A 12,097-nucleotide genomic window follows, 5' to 3' on the forward strand; every position below is an offset into this window, starting at 1 on the left:
ACCAGAGGAAAGAGAGCCCATGAGACAGGCAGTGTAGGGACGTCCCCAGTGGTCCAATGGCTAAGATTCTGTGCTCTCAACGCAGGGGGACTGGGTTCCATCCCTGGTCAGGCATCTAGATCCCACAGACCACAACTAAGGGTTCACATGCACAGCCAAATAAATAAATGTTAAAGAAGAGGGGGGCAGTGTAGAGTACCTTGCCCAGTGCCTGGCACTTAGTAGGTGCTCAGTAAATCAGTGTCCCTATGCCTCAGCCTCTGGCAACCACTCATCTGTTTTCCATCTCTATGGATTTGCCTATTCTGGACAGTTTGTGTAAATGGAATCCTACAATATGTGGCCTTTGGTGACCGGCTTCTTTCACTCACAGTGACGTTTTCAAGGCTCATGCACGTGGTAACCTGAATCGGTACTTCATTCCTTTTTATCTCAGGATAACATTCAGTTGTGTGGATGGATACATGTATCCATTCATCAGTTAATAGGCATTCCCATTTTCCCCACTGTTTTCTTTTTGGCTGAGCTTCACAACCTGTGGGATCTTAGTTCCCCAACCAGGGATTGAATCCCTGTCCCGCCTGCTCAGTGGAAGCTCTAAGTCTTAACTGTTGGACTACCAGGGGATTCCCCCCACTCTTGGATTACTGTGAATAAGGCTGCTCTGAACATTCATATACACATTTTAAAAAATATTTCATGCGTGTATATTTGTAATGTTTATTTTTATTTATTTGGCCTCACTGGATCTTAGCTGCTGCATTCGAGATCTTTAGTTTCAGTAAATGAACTCTTTGTTGCAGCATGCGGGAGCTAGATCCCCGACCCAGGATCGAGCCCAGGCCCCCAGCTTTGGGAATGAGGAGTCTTAGCTGCTGGACCACCAGGGAAATCCCCCGTGTGTATGTTTTTGTGTGGACCTACATTTTGTTTCCCCTGAGTACATCCCTAGGAGGGGAATTGCTGGGTTATATGAAAACTCTCATGTTTAACATTTTGAGGATCTGCCAGACTTTTCCAAGGCGACTGTCCCATTTTTCAGTGCACACTGTTTTATAATGATGGTCGTGCAGAATTGTGTAGTGTGGTGCTTACTGCAGGGTCCAGAGCCAAGCTGCCTGGGTTTAGAACCTGGCTGGGGAACTTGGACAGACAGGTCCCTTCACCTTTCTCAGCCTCAGTTTCCTTGTCTATAAAATGGGGACAAGGTTAGTGCTCACTACAGGTTGTCATGGGGATTAAATGAGAATGTCTATAAAGTGCTTGGTGGGGGCTGTATCTAGTTTTTGCTGTTATAAGTATTTCCGCCTCCCCCCACCAAGACTGCAGGCCCTGGGCACATAGTAGGTACCCCGTCCATGATATTTTACAGCCCGAGTCCCCAACTTCCTGGATCTAATGCCTGATGATCTGAGGTGGTACTGATGTAATGATAACAGAAATAAAGTGCACAGTAAATGTAATGTGCTTGAATCATCCCCTTCCCCCAGCCCCGGTCCATGGAAACATTGTCTTCCATGAAATCAATCCTCGGTGCCAAAAAGGCTGGGATCCACTGTTTTAAAGGATGCAGAAAAAAAAAAAAAGGATGCAGAATTTGTTTTTGGGGGTACCCCATATTTTGGTGCTTTTGATTCTTCTGATCACCCCTAGGAAAGCCCCCTAGACTGTCACTGTCTTGCACCCTGGGAGCTCCCTTCACTTGGAGGGTCTGACAGGGATCTGTGAGGTTAGGGGTGGCTTCAACTCCAAAAGGCACTTTGACCTTAGACCCAGGAACACAGGGAGCGTTTAGAGCCAGGCCTCCAGAATCTGGAGCGGTTTGGGTCACTCAGACCCAGCAGTGCTGGGGAGCCGAGACCCAACCCCAGGAAGCGGCCCCTGTTCTCGGCAGCCCAGCTCCTGCTCTGAGGTCAGCCCAGGAAGGAGGTGGTAGCCCTGGCGGGAGCCCCATGGAGACTCAGCCCAGTGATGGAACGTGCCCTTGGAACCCCGTGCTGCAGATGTGGCCCAGAGTCCCCAGGGCCTCACCAGCCCCCAGGCACAAGGAGGGGCCTGCTCCCTCGGCCGGGGGTGGCCCTGCTGTCGGTGCCCTGGCAGAGCAGCAGCTCATCAACCTGGCAGCACTGGGTGTTCTCCAAGCACCGGGAGAGCCCGGCGGCCGGCATGCTGCCCGGATGGGGGGGAAGAGTCAGAGAGCACCCGGGCTTATCGTTCGCCTCGATTGCTGGAGGGAGTCCAGTCTTAGGAGAACAGCTGGGGGGAGGTGGGAAAAAATGACAGCTCTGGGTGAGGGTGAGGAGGGAATTGGTTCACTCTCTCACCTGGCAGATGTTTTACTGTGCCAGGCAGTGGGTCACAGGGAGGGAGGAGAGTTTGCCATCTGGGATCACACACAAATCAGAGCAAATAGTGCATCAGTAGAGGGAGGCACAGAATGCAGCCAGACCAGAGAAGGCAGCAGCCAACTGCCTGATGGGGAAGATTTCATAGAAAGGGGGGCATTTCAACTGGGTTTTGAGGGATGCATAGGAGTTGGACAGGAGCGAAGTGGGGAAGGCACAGGGAATAGCGTGAGCCGATGCCTTTAGTACTCAAAGTGTGTGGTATTTTGGGTGGTGGGGTGAGGGAAATCCCAGGTGGCAGAAGTGAAGGGTCAAGGGTGGTGAGATGGAGATTAGCCTGGGAAGGGGCTGGACCCTGTAAAAGTCCAACTGACACACACATCAAGTACCTCCTAGCAGGGAAGGAAGAAAGCAGCTGAGAAGCCCTATCTACAGAGTTGAGACCAACCTCATTTTAAAGCCAGCTCGGCCACCAACTACAATGTGGTCCTGAGAAGACCGAGGGGTTCAACTTCCCAAAGGCTTCATGTCATCCTCTGTGAAATGGACAGGTTGACTCTACCTGGCCCAGTAGCCAGAATTAAATGGAAACTATGTGGGACAGTCTGTGGTCACTTCACAACTGGGGGTTCTTCCCCTGCTTGTGGGGAGGTGCTCCTGCAGCCTGGGCTCCCCTGGAGAGACCAAGGATGGGCTGGGGCTCGTGGGAGGGATGGGTGGATGGGGAGTCAGATGTAAGTCAGGACCAGGGTGGCTAGAGATTCAGGTGTTGGGGATCTGCCCAGAGGTCCTGTCATAGGAACCCGGGCAGCATGAGGTCAGAAAGCTCCTCCCTGTTGGGAGCCGTGACAGATCAGAGGACACCCCAGGGCACAGTCACAGCTACGAGGATGTGAGTGAGCCTCCTGAATCCCATGTGCTCAAAAGCCCTTCAGATCTGTGATTGGGTCCGTGTCACCACCCTTGACTCATCACTTCTGACACCTGGGACTTCCCCCATGTCCCAGACATACCACACACTTTGAGTACTAGAGGCACTGGCTCATGCCTTTTCCCCTTCTCCCCTGGTAAACTCCTGTGTATCCTTCAAAGCCCAACCAAAATGCCCCCTTTTCATGAAATCATTCCCATCAAGTAGTCAGCTGCTTCTCTTGGCTCCTGCTGCACTCTGTGCCTTTCTTTCTCTCTTTTTATTTTATTTATTTTTTTTTTTTGGCTGCACCAGGCAGTGTGCGGGGTCTCGACCAGTTTCCCCACAGGGGATCCAACCCGTGCCCCCTGCAGTGGAAGCTCAGATCTTAACCACTGGAACACCAGGGGAGTCCCTGAGCCGCCCTCTATTGATGTCTGTCCCCCATCCCAGAGGGAGCGTACTCCTTCCAGGACGCTGAAGCTGGGGGAGCAGGAGCCACCCACCGGTTCCCCTAACGTCTCAGCTTCTTCCCTGACCAGCCAGGTTGTCTTTGAGTCGTCCTCCCTTCCAGGAGGTGGGAAGAGGCCAGGTCAACAGGAGACCATGCGCACACTTCCACGGCAAGCCCCACCTGCATCCAGGTGCAAGGGGCCAGTCGGGGGGCATCTCCCTGCATTCTTGGTGCGCGGGTGACCTGCTTTTTGTGCGTATGTACCAGCTCTGACTCTCCGTCCTGTCTCTGAGCTGATTAACATGCTGACGTCCATCAAGACCGTGTCACCTTTGGTCTCCCTGCAGCCTGGCAGCTGTGATGTATCATTTTGGACTTGTCCCGCGTCACTACAGAGGACCACGGCCAGTGGGGAGAGAGGGATTGTGTTGTTCCCATCTGGCTTCGGCTGCCTCCCCGGTCCCTTCCAGCTGTTCCCCGTTACCCACGACCAAGCGGCAGATGTGGAGTGGGGGGGGGTGGGGAGTGAGGTCAGCCGGGAGCTGGAGACCTGTCCGTCATCTTCACGTGAATGTCTTCAGGCTATTTCTGGCCTTGCCATTATCCCCACGGCTTCGGGATAAATATAGACACGGATTGAAAAGCCCCAGTGGCAGTCAGGCAGGCAGGCAGGCAAGCGAGGCAGGCAGCGCTGGAGAGCGTGCGGACGGGGTGCTTGGCTATAAATAAGTCTGCTGGAACACCTCCCCAGCCACGCTGTGCCGTGTGGAAAGACAGATCTCCTCGCCGGCTCCCTCGCAAAGCACACTTGTGCCTGGGGGTGCCGGGTGGCAGAAGGGCGGCAGGAGGGAAGGTCTGTGGGAGGAGAGGAGGGAGGAACTGGTCTGTGGGAACCTTGCATGGCTGGGCGGGGCTACCAGAGGTAGTTCTCCCTTAGCTTTGCTAGGAGCTGATAAAGGGGACCAGCCGCCCCCCCAACCCCAAGCAAGAGTCCTGGGACAGTCACGTGTTGTGCCCAAAATGGCAGCCCCTGGCCAGCATCTCCAGCCCCCTGGATTCCCCAGGCCCAGTCCTGTTGCAAGCGCGGCCAGTAGACAAGGACAGGTTCTGGGTGGTTCTGGACTCGGGCCTGCGGGGTGCCTGCTCTGCTTTCTCAAGCTGCCGTCTGTCTCCTTCTTCTGCTTCCTCCTGGCTGCCTCTTCCTGAAAAGATCCCAGGTTTGTTTATCTTCTGGTTTCCCAGTCCTCAGTGCTCATCCAAAGCCGGCTGCCTAGTGACCCTCCACTCTGTCGAGGCTAGAGTTGCAGGGGGCAGGAGTCCAGTGGTCCCTGGCTCCTCACCCCTCACCCCCTCCTCGGGCCCACCTTTCTCCACCTGCCTCCTCTGCAGCTCTGACCGCCCCCTCCTTGGCAGCAGCAGGTACCTGGGCTGGTGCTGAGCAAGGACCAGGACCCGCACCCGGGAGACACTTTTCACGGAAAGGATAGGAGTTGGTGAGCTGGCGAGAATCCTGGGACGGCCCCGTGAGCAAAGTATCCTCACTATGCAGTCACAGTCATGGGCAGTGGTTCCCACGAGCCGGGTCCCCTCTGCAGCCTCAGTGAACAAAGACCCCTGCATTCAGGGGCCCATGCGCTCGGGCCCAGAGCAAGGGTAGGACGGTTATTAACACTGTGAACCTCGCCCCTGCAGAGGGGGAGTGGACAGCCCTGCCTGTCCTGTGGATGAGGGATCTGCACCTTTGCCCCACTGTCGTTGCAGCTGCTTCAGGGCTTCGAGGACAAAGGGAGCCACAGGGCCACGTCGGCGTCTTGAGAGGGTGGCATGTGTGTGGGGCTGTCATTCGGCCCCAAGGGATGAATCGGGTGTCGTCCCCACTCTCAGCAGCTCGCTGGCCACCAGAAGGGACCGGAGTCAGCGGGCAGTTGTGGTGCCCATGTTATGAGCCTGAGGGAATGGGGTGGGGGGTCTGCTTCTGGGGCACAGAGCCCGTGGAGGAAGGGCAGCCACACTTGGGCTGGACTTCTTGAAACGCCAAGTTCACCCCACCCGGGAGGGGATAGAGGGCCTTCCTGTGCAAAGGCGCAAGAGCAGGAGCAGGCGCTGCGGGGTCTGGCTGGGCGCGCAGGCTGAGCCCTGGGAGGGAGCCAGGCCAGCAGGGGTGGGGGCCGGTCTTCTGCGCTGGTTAAGGAGCATGGATGCTGGCTGGAAGGCCAAAGGGGAGTGTTGAGGGGCTCAGTCCTCTCACGCTCTGAAGTTTTAGGAAAGGCTTCATCTGACTCCATGGGAATGACAGGTCGGAGGCGGGGGGAGGAGGGGGCAGGCTGATGGCAGCATCATGATGTCTTGCACTGTTGAGTACCTGAAAGATTTTTTTGTTGTTGTTGCTTTTATCGGAACCTGTGAAATCCAGGATGTACACATGTGGGTGCATGCCTGAGAAAGTCGGGTTTCTAAAGACGATGGGGCTGTGCTGGGAGCCATCCGTTGGTTCTGCTCAGGTCCCCTTATCACTGGAGGGGTGACTTTGTCCAGAAAGTGCGGCTGCTGCCAGTAGCCTGGGTCTGGAGCCTAGATAACTGCTTCCCTGGAGGCTTAGCCCGTAACCCCGGCTTCCCTCTCCAGGTTCCGACCCCAAATCAGCCAGTTGTAAGAGAATGTTGATTTGTGACTCTCAGTACCCCCACTCCCGCCTGCCACGTTCCCCTCCTCACCCCCAGTGCTGACTCTGTGCTGAGTTCCAGCGCCCTGAAAAAGCAGTGATTTAGAAAGTGCCATGTGATGGAAAGATAAACATGGTTTCTCCAGTAAACCACAGAACCCAGAAGTTAGTCTGGTCTTGCATTTGTGTATTTATAAATGTATTTATGATTTATACATAAATACATCATCATATATTTATGATTCTGCTGGTGTCGATTGATGAATAGGTGAAAGGGGAGATTGTGCAGCTTTGATCTTGCCTTGGGAGAATGCTGTGGTCTTTGTTAAGAACTGTGTGAGTCAAAAGTCTGACACTGTCCCGAAGTCCTAGCCTTCATGGATTGAGAAGGTCAGAATCAGGAGCCTCCTGAAGGTCATGCAAGTCCAAGTCCTCATTTCTCGGATAGGAAATAAAGCAAAACCATTTCTCTGCTCAACACTTCCGACACCAAATGTGTGGGTTTTCCACACCAAGCAATTTTCCAATTTTCTGTGGGCAACATCTGACTGTCCTTACAGTCAATTCAATTCTGACATTAACTTCCCAGGGTTAGTGAAGACCTTTTGGGTTAAGGGCTCAGTCCCACAAGATTGCTTCCCCCCACCCCCACTTCAGATGCCAATCATAAATAGTGGGTCCCAGGTTACCTACTTCTGACTTGGCTACAAATAGGCGTTACCACCCTCCCCCACTTCAGGTTCGATGATTTTCTGGAAATTCACAGAACTCGGGACGTTTACTTACATTTGCTGGCTTATAGGGCTTCCCTGGTAGCTCAGATGGTAAAGAATCTGCCTCCAATGCAAGAGACCTGGGTTTGATCCCTGGGTCAGGAAGATCCCTTGGAGAAGGAAGTGGCAACCCACTCCACTATTCTTCCCTGGGAAACCCCATGGCTAGAGAAGCCTGGTGTGCTCAGTCCAGGGGGTTGCAAAGATTGGACGTGACTTAACAACTGACCAACAACAACGTGTGTGTGCAGGATCTTAGTTCCCTGGCCAGGGATCAAACCCGTGCCTCCTGCAGTGGAAGCCCAGAGTCTGAACCTCTGCACCTCCAGGGAAGTTTCTCTGTGGGTTTTTTTTTTTTTTAACACAAAAGCCTTTTCAGATTATAATTCACATCCTATACAATTCACTCTTTTAAAATGTACAGTTCAGTGGTTTTTAGTAGATTCTCGGAGTTTTTCAGCCATCGCAGTTTGACAACATTTTCATCCCTCCAAAAATGAATCCCTTGACATTCCCCCATCCTATCTCTTCCTAAACCCCCAGCCCCTGGCAGCCGCTAGTCTGCTTTCCGTCTCTCTGGATTTTGCCTCCTCTGGACATTCCGTATAAGTGGAAACCGACAGCCTGTGGCCTTTTGTACCAGGCCGCCTTCGCCCAGCATGCCGTCTTCAAGCTGACTCGTGTTGTAGCCTGTGTCCACGCTTCATTCCTTCTCGTGGCTGGACCGCGTGTGTCATTGGCGACATTTTGTTCTCTCGTTGGTTGATGAGTGCATTCTTAAAGAGTGACATTTTTTCCATCTCAAACACAGCTCTGAGCTCCTGAGAGGGTCAGGGGACAGTTGCAGAGGATGCAAGCAGCAGGCAAGGCAGCTTCCGAGAGGGGCTCCCGGGAGTGGGGCGAGGACATTCTTTCTCTGAGAGGCCCCTTGAGTGGGAGAACGGAGTTGTGAGGGGGCCCGGAAGGAGACCGTCCATGTGGGGTTTCCTGCCATTCTTTCTTTTCTCTTTGCGTGAGATGGACAGACGAGGAGAGCGCCAGGCCTCGGCCGACAGAGGCCTTGTTCCAAGGCTGGAATCTCAAGCCGCGTGTGTCCCAAGGCCCCGCTTTGAGACTGACATCTAAGGCCTCCAGGAGCCTCAGGGCAGATCCAAAGGGACTCAGATGAGAACCGGCCTGATTGACTCCAACCCGGTGATTAGAAGAGGGCACTTATGCATTAGTTTAATCTTGCTCTGATGGTCTCTTCTCTAACAGAGTGACTAGTAATCCTGTTTACAGCTGCCTGTGGCGCTGCCTTCTGGGGCATAGAGTCTTCTATTCAAAGGAACCACACTTCTCAGCTCTCTGGAGGCCATACCCGAGCCACCCCTGGTTCTTGGGTGCAGTAGAAGGCTGCAGTCAGGGTCACGGGGAAGATTCTGAAGCCTTCAGAGACTTCCCTGGTGGTCCAGTGGTTAAGACTTTGAGCATCCAATACAGGGGGCCTGGGTCCAATCCCTGGTCATGGAACTAGACCTCACACGCTGCAATTAAGAGTTCACATGCCACAACTAAGACCTGGCACAGCCATATAAATAAAGGCAAAAAAAATTTTTTTTTAAAAAAGATTCTGCAGCCTTCACATGAGGCCTCACCCACCTCAGACTGTCAGTGTAGAACAGTGGGTGAGGGGTTTCTCTGCTGAGCTCTCTTACTTGCAAGGACCCCTCAAGTTCCAGAACCAAACAGGAGGACCAGGAGGCAAAATAGCTCCTGCGTTGACTGGCTCTGGAAGTCAGGCATCCACAGGAGGCTTTGTCCGCTTCAGTTAATATGAGCCCCGGCATCAGTCATGCAAGGCGGGGTGATGAAAGAGGACTCGTTGGGGTAGGAGGGCCTCCAAGCTTTCAAGTAGACTGAGGTGGCTCTTACTCTCCAAGACGCCACCTTCTTTAGGTGATGAGGTGGCCCAGAGACAGGAGCTGATCTTCATGGGAACTGCAGGCTCGTTATAGATGGGATCTCTAGGACAGTGTGGGGAGGTGGCTTTCTCGGTTTGTCAGGCAGGTTCCCATAGGCTCTGGATGGTGGGAGGAAGGTATCTGAATCAGAGGGTGGCTGGCCAGGGCGTTACAATGTCAACATCTTAAAAAGCATCAGCCAAGCTGACCCTCACGCGTGTTTTGCATTCAGATCTTAGACACACAGTTCTGCTGTCTTCTGTCTCCTCCACCCCTGGCCCACCCCCAGCCACCCTCCCCCCACCACCCCCACCACACAGTAAAGAATCACTAGCATCAGGAACCACTGACCTATCATGGAGAAGTTAGATGGATGGATTTAATAACTCCCCTTCCCGCCCCCCCAACCAGTGCCTTCACCTGGTGGCTCAGACAGTAAAGAATCTGCCTGCAATGCCGGAGGCCCAGGTTTGATCCCTGGGTCAGGAAGATTCCCCTGGAGAAGGGAATGGCAACCCGCTCCAATATTCTTCCCTGGAGAATCCCACGGGCAGAGGAACCTGGGGGGCTCCAGTCCATGGGGTCACAGAGATGGACAAGACTGAGCCACTAATACTGTTACTTTCCCTCCCTGACCCCCTGCCTGTGGTGGTAGGAACAAAGCAGGAGAACATTGATCAGCCTCTCTCGGGTTTTCCTGGAAGACAGAGGGCAGCTCTTGTAGCTGGGAGCGTAGGAGCAGCCGTTAAGTCATGTGACCCACGAGGCTGCCACATAGCAACTCGGGGGCTTCTGAAAACTTGTCTCCTAAGGAAGAGGCTGCAGGATGTTGATCCTGCTATGAAGCCAGGCACCTCGGAGAGAGGAAACACTCCTTGCTGTTTCTGCAAGGTCAGAGGGGCCTGCCAGTGAGCGGCGGGTGACCGCGTGAGCAACCTAACTCCTCTGCTTACCCTGGGTGCTCCAGCCACATCCTCACTACGTAGCTTCCAACTTGAAGCAGGCAGGTGGGCCTGCAGGAACCTCAAGGTCTAATGTTCATGAAATTAATGAACATGCTGCGTAATGTGAACAGCTGCTGATGTTTAGTGGGTGTGTGCCCTGGACCAGGCCCTGTGCTGGATACTCCTCTCATGTTATCTTATCTCATTTTTGTCACATTCCCAGTGTCAGCACTGATATGAACCTTCTTCTTACAGATGAGGAAATGCCAAGAGATGAGGTAACTTGGCTGGGTGTTGCTGGCCTGACTTTTGACTCTTTTTGGAGGCCTATCTGCCCAGTTTGTGGTCACTGGGAGCTAGATGGGCAGGACAGAGTGCTGGCTGGGTCTGTAACTCCTGGTGGGACTTGAAGCAATTACCTTCTCGGAGCTTCCTTTGGTCCATCTGTAAAGTGAGATAGAAATGCCTGTAAAGTGGAGATAGAAAAGAATCTGCGTGCGAGGCAGATTCTTAACCCCTGGATCCCAGGGGAGTCCCTGCAAGAGTTGTTTTACTGAGAGTGAGGTATAGGTGTTCCATGTCTTTTCTGAGTATGGGAGGAAAATTCGTGTTTTCCCTTTCTCCTCCAGGGAAAATTCGTGTTTTCTCTTCATCTTCCTCTTCCCTCAGCCCAGCTTTACAGGCCACCCGAGACAAAGACCTTTTCCCTTTTTGAGGGGGATCAGTCTGCAAAGAGTCAGTCCTGGAACCCAGAAGGGAGCTGGAGGCAGCTGGGTGGTCTCCCCAGGAGGGGGTTCTGGGCTGGCAGTGAGTGGGAAGGCCCCCTTGGGAAGCAGGCAGGGCGGGCCGGAGGCCACGGAAGAAGGCAGGGAGGGTAAAGGCTAGGCAGCCAGGCCAGGCACAGTCCGTCTCTTCTGACAGTGCCCATCTGGCTGGTGGGAAGAGGCACTTAGAGCCTCTGCCAGGGATGTTGTTGTTGCTGGCACCCTGACAGACTGATGTCCCCTGGCCAGTTGCAAGAGTGCATTTGGGACCAATAGCTTGATCTCTAGTGCTCAGCGGGGTTGGAGTTTTACAACTTTGAACTTCTCCAGATTTGCGTAGAGGGGCCATAGATGTCTCCTAAACAATGCCTCACTAAGTTCCTGTGGCCCTGTCCCTTCCCTTCTCGTTCTCCATAAAAAGCAAGATGACTTTATGTGGTTCATGGTGAGAGGACTCTGTGTTCCAGTTAGTTTGATCTGCCCAGTAGGTACTAGGGGTCTTGTTGAATCTATCTGTGCTTTTATTTATTGATTTATTGATTCTTGTTGAAGTATAGTTGATTTACAGTATTATATTAGATTCGTAGTGAGTCAGTATTTTGGCAGACTATACTCCATTATCCATTATTAAAAGATAATGGCTTATACATGCTTTTAAAGAGCTTTGTTGTACATCTTTCATTGTTTAGTTATCCATAATTCATTCATTCAATGGAGCTTTTTAAAAAGTTTTTTTAAACTTTTTATAGAAGTGTAACAATGCTACAAAAAGTGTATAGACATTAAGTGTCCTGCTGATAACTTTGTACAGACTGACCATGTAGATTGATCGACAGGACATCAGCCGTTCCCAGAAGCTCCCCGATTCCCACCAACCATTCTCAAGTTTGAAACCATAGACAGGGAAATTTCCTGGCGGTCCAGTGTTTGGACTTGGTGCTTTCCCTGCAGGGGCCTGGTCAGGAAAGTAAGATCCTCAAAGCCTCGCAGTGTGGCCAGAAAATAAATCCAACAGAGTTTTGGAACACTGCTCATGTACCAGGCATTGTTCTAAGCACTGGAAAGTCAGCAGTGAACTAGATGAAATCTCTTCCTAACACACAGGTGATAAATGCCAGGAAGGAAAATGAGCAAGGGACTAGCATAGAGAGAGAGGGTGAGGTGGTAGGAGGTTTGAGACAGTGTGAGGACCTCCCTGTTAAAACCTAAACAAACTTGGAAAGCCAGTCCTGTAATATCTGAGAAAGAGGGAGCAGTAGGTGCAAAGGCCCTGAGGCAGAGGTGTGCTCGGCAAGTCTGAAT

Source organism: Odocoileus virginianus, chromosome 12 (assembly GCF_023699985.2).
Source record: "Odocoileus virginianus isolate 20LAN1187 ecotype Illinois chromosome 12, Ovbor_1.2, whole genome shotgun sequence".
NCBI lineage: Eukaryota > Metazoa > Chordata > Mammalia > Artiodactyla > Cervidae > Odocoileus > Odocoileus virginianus.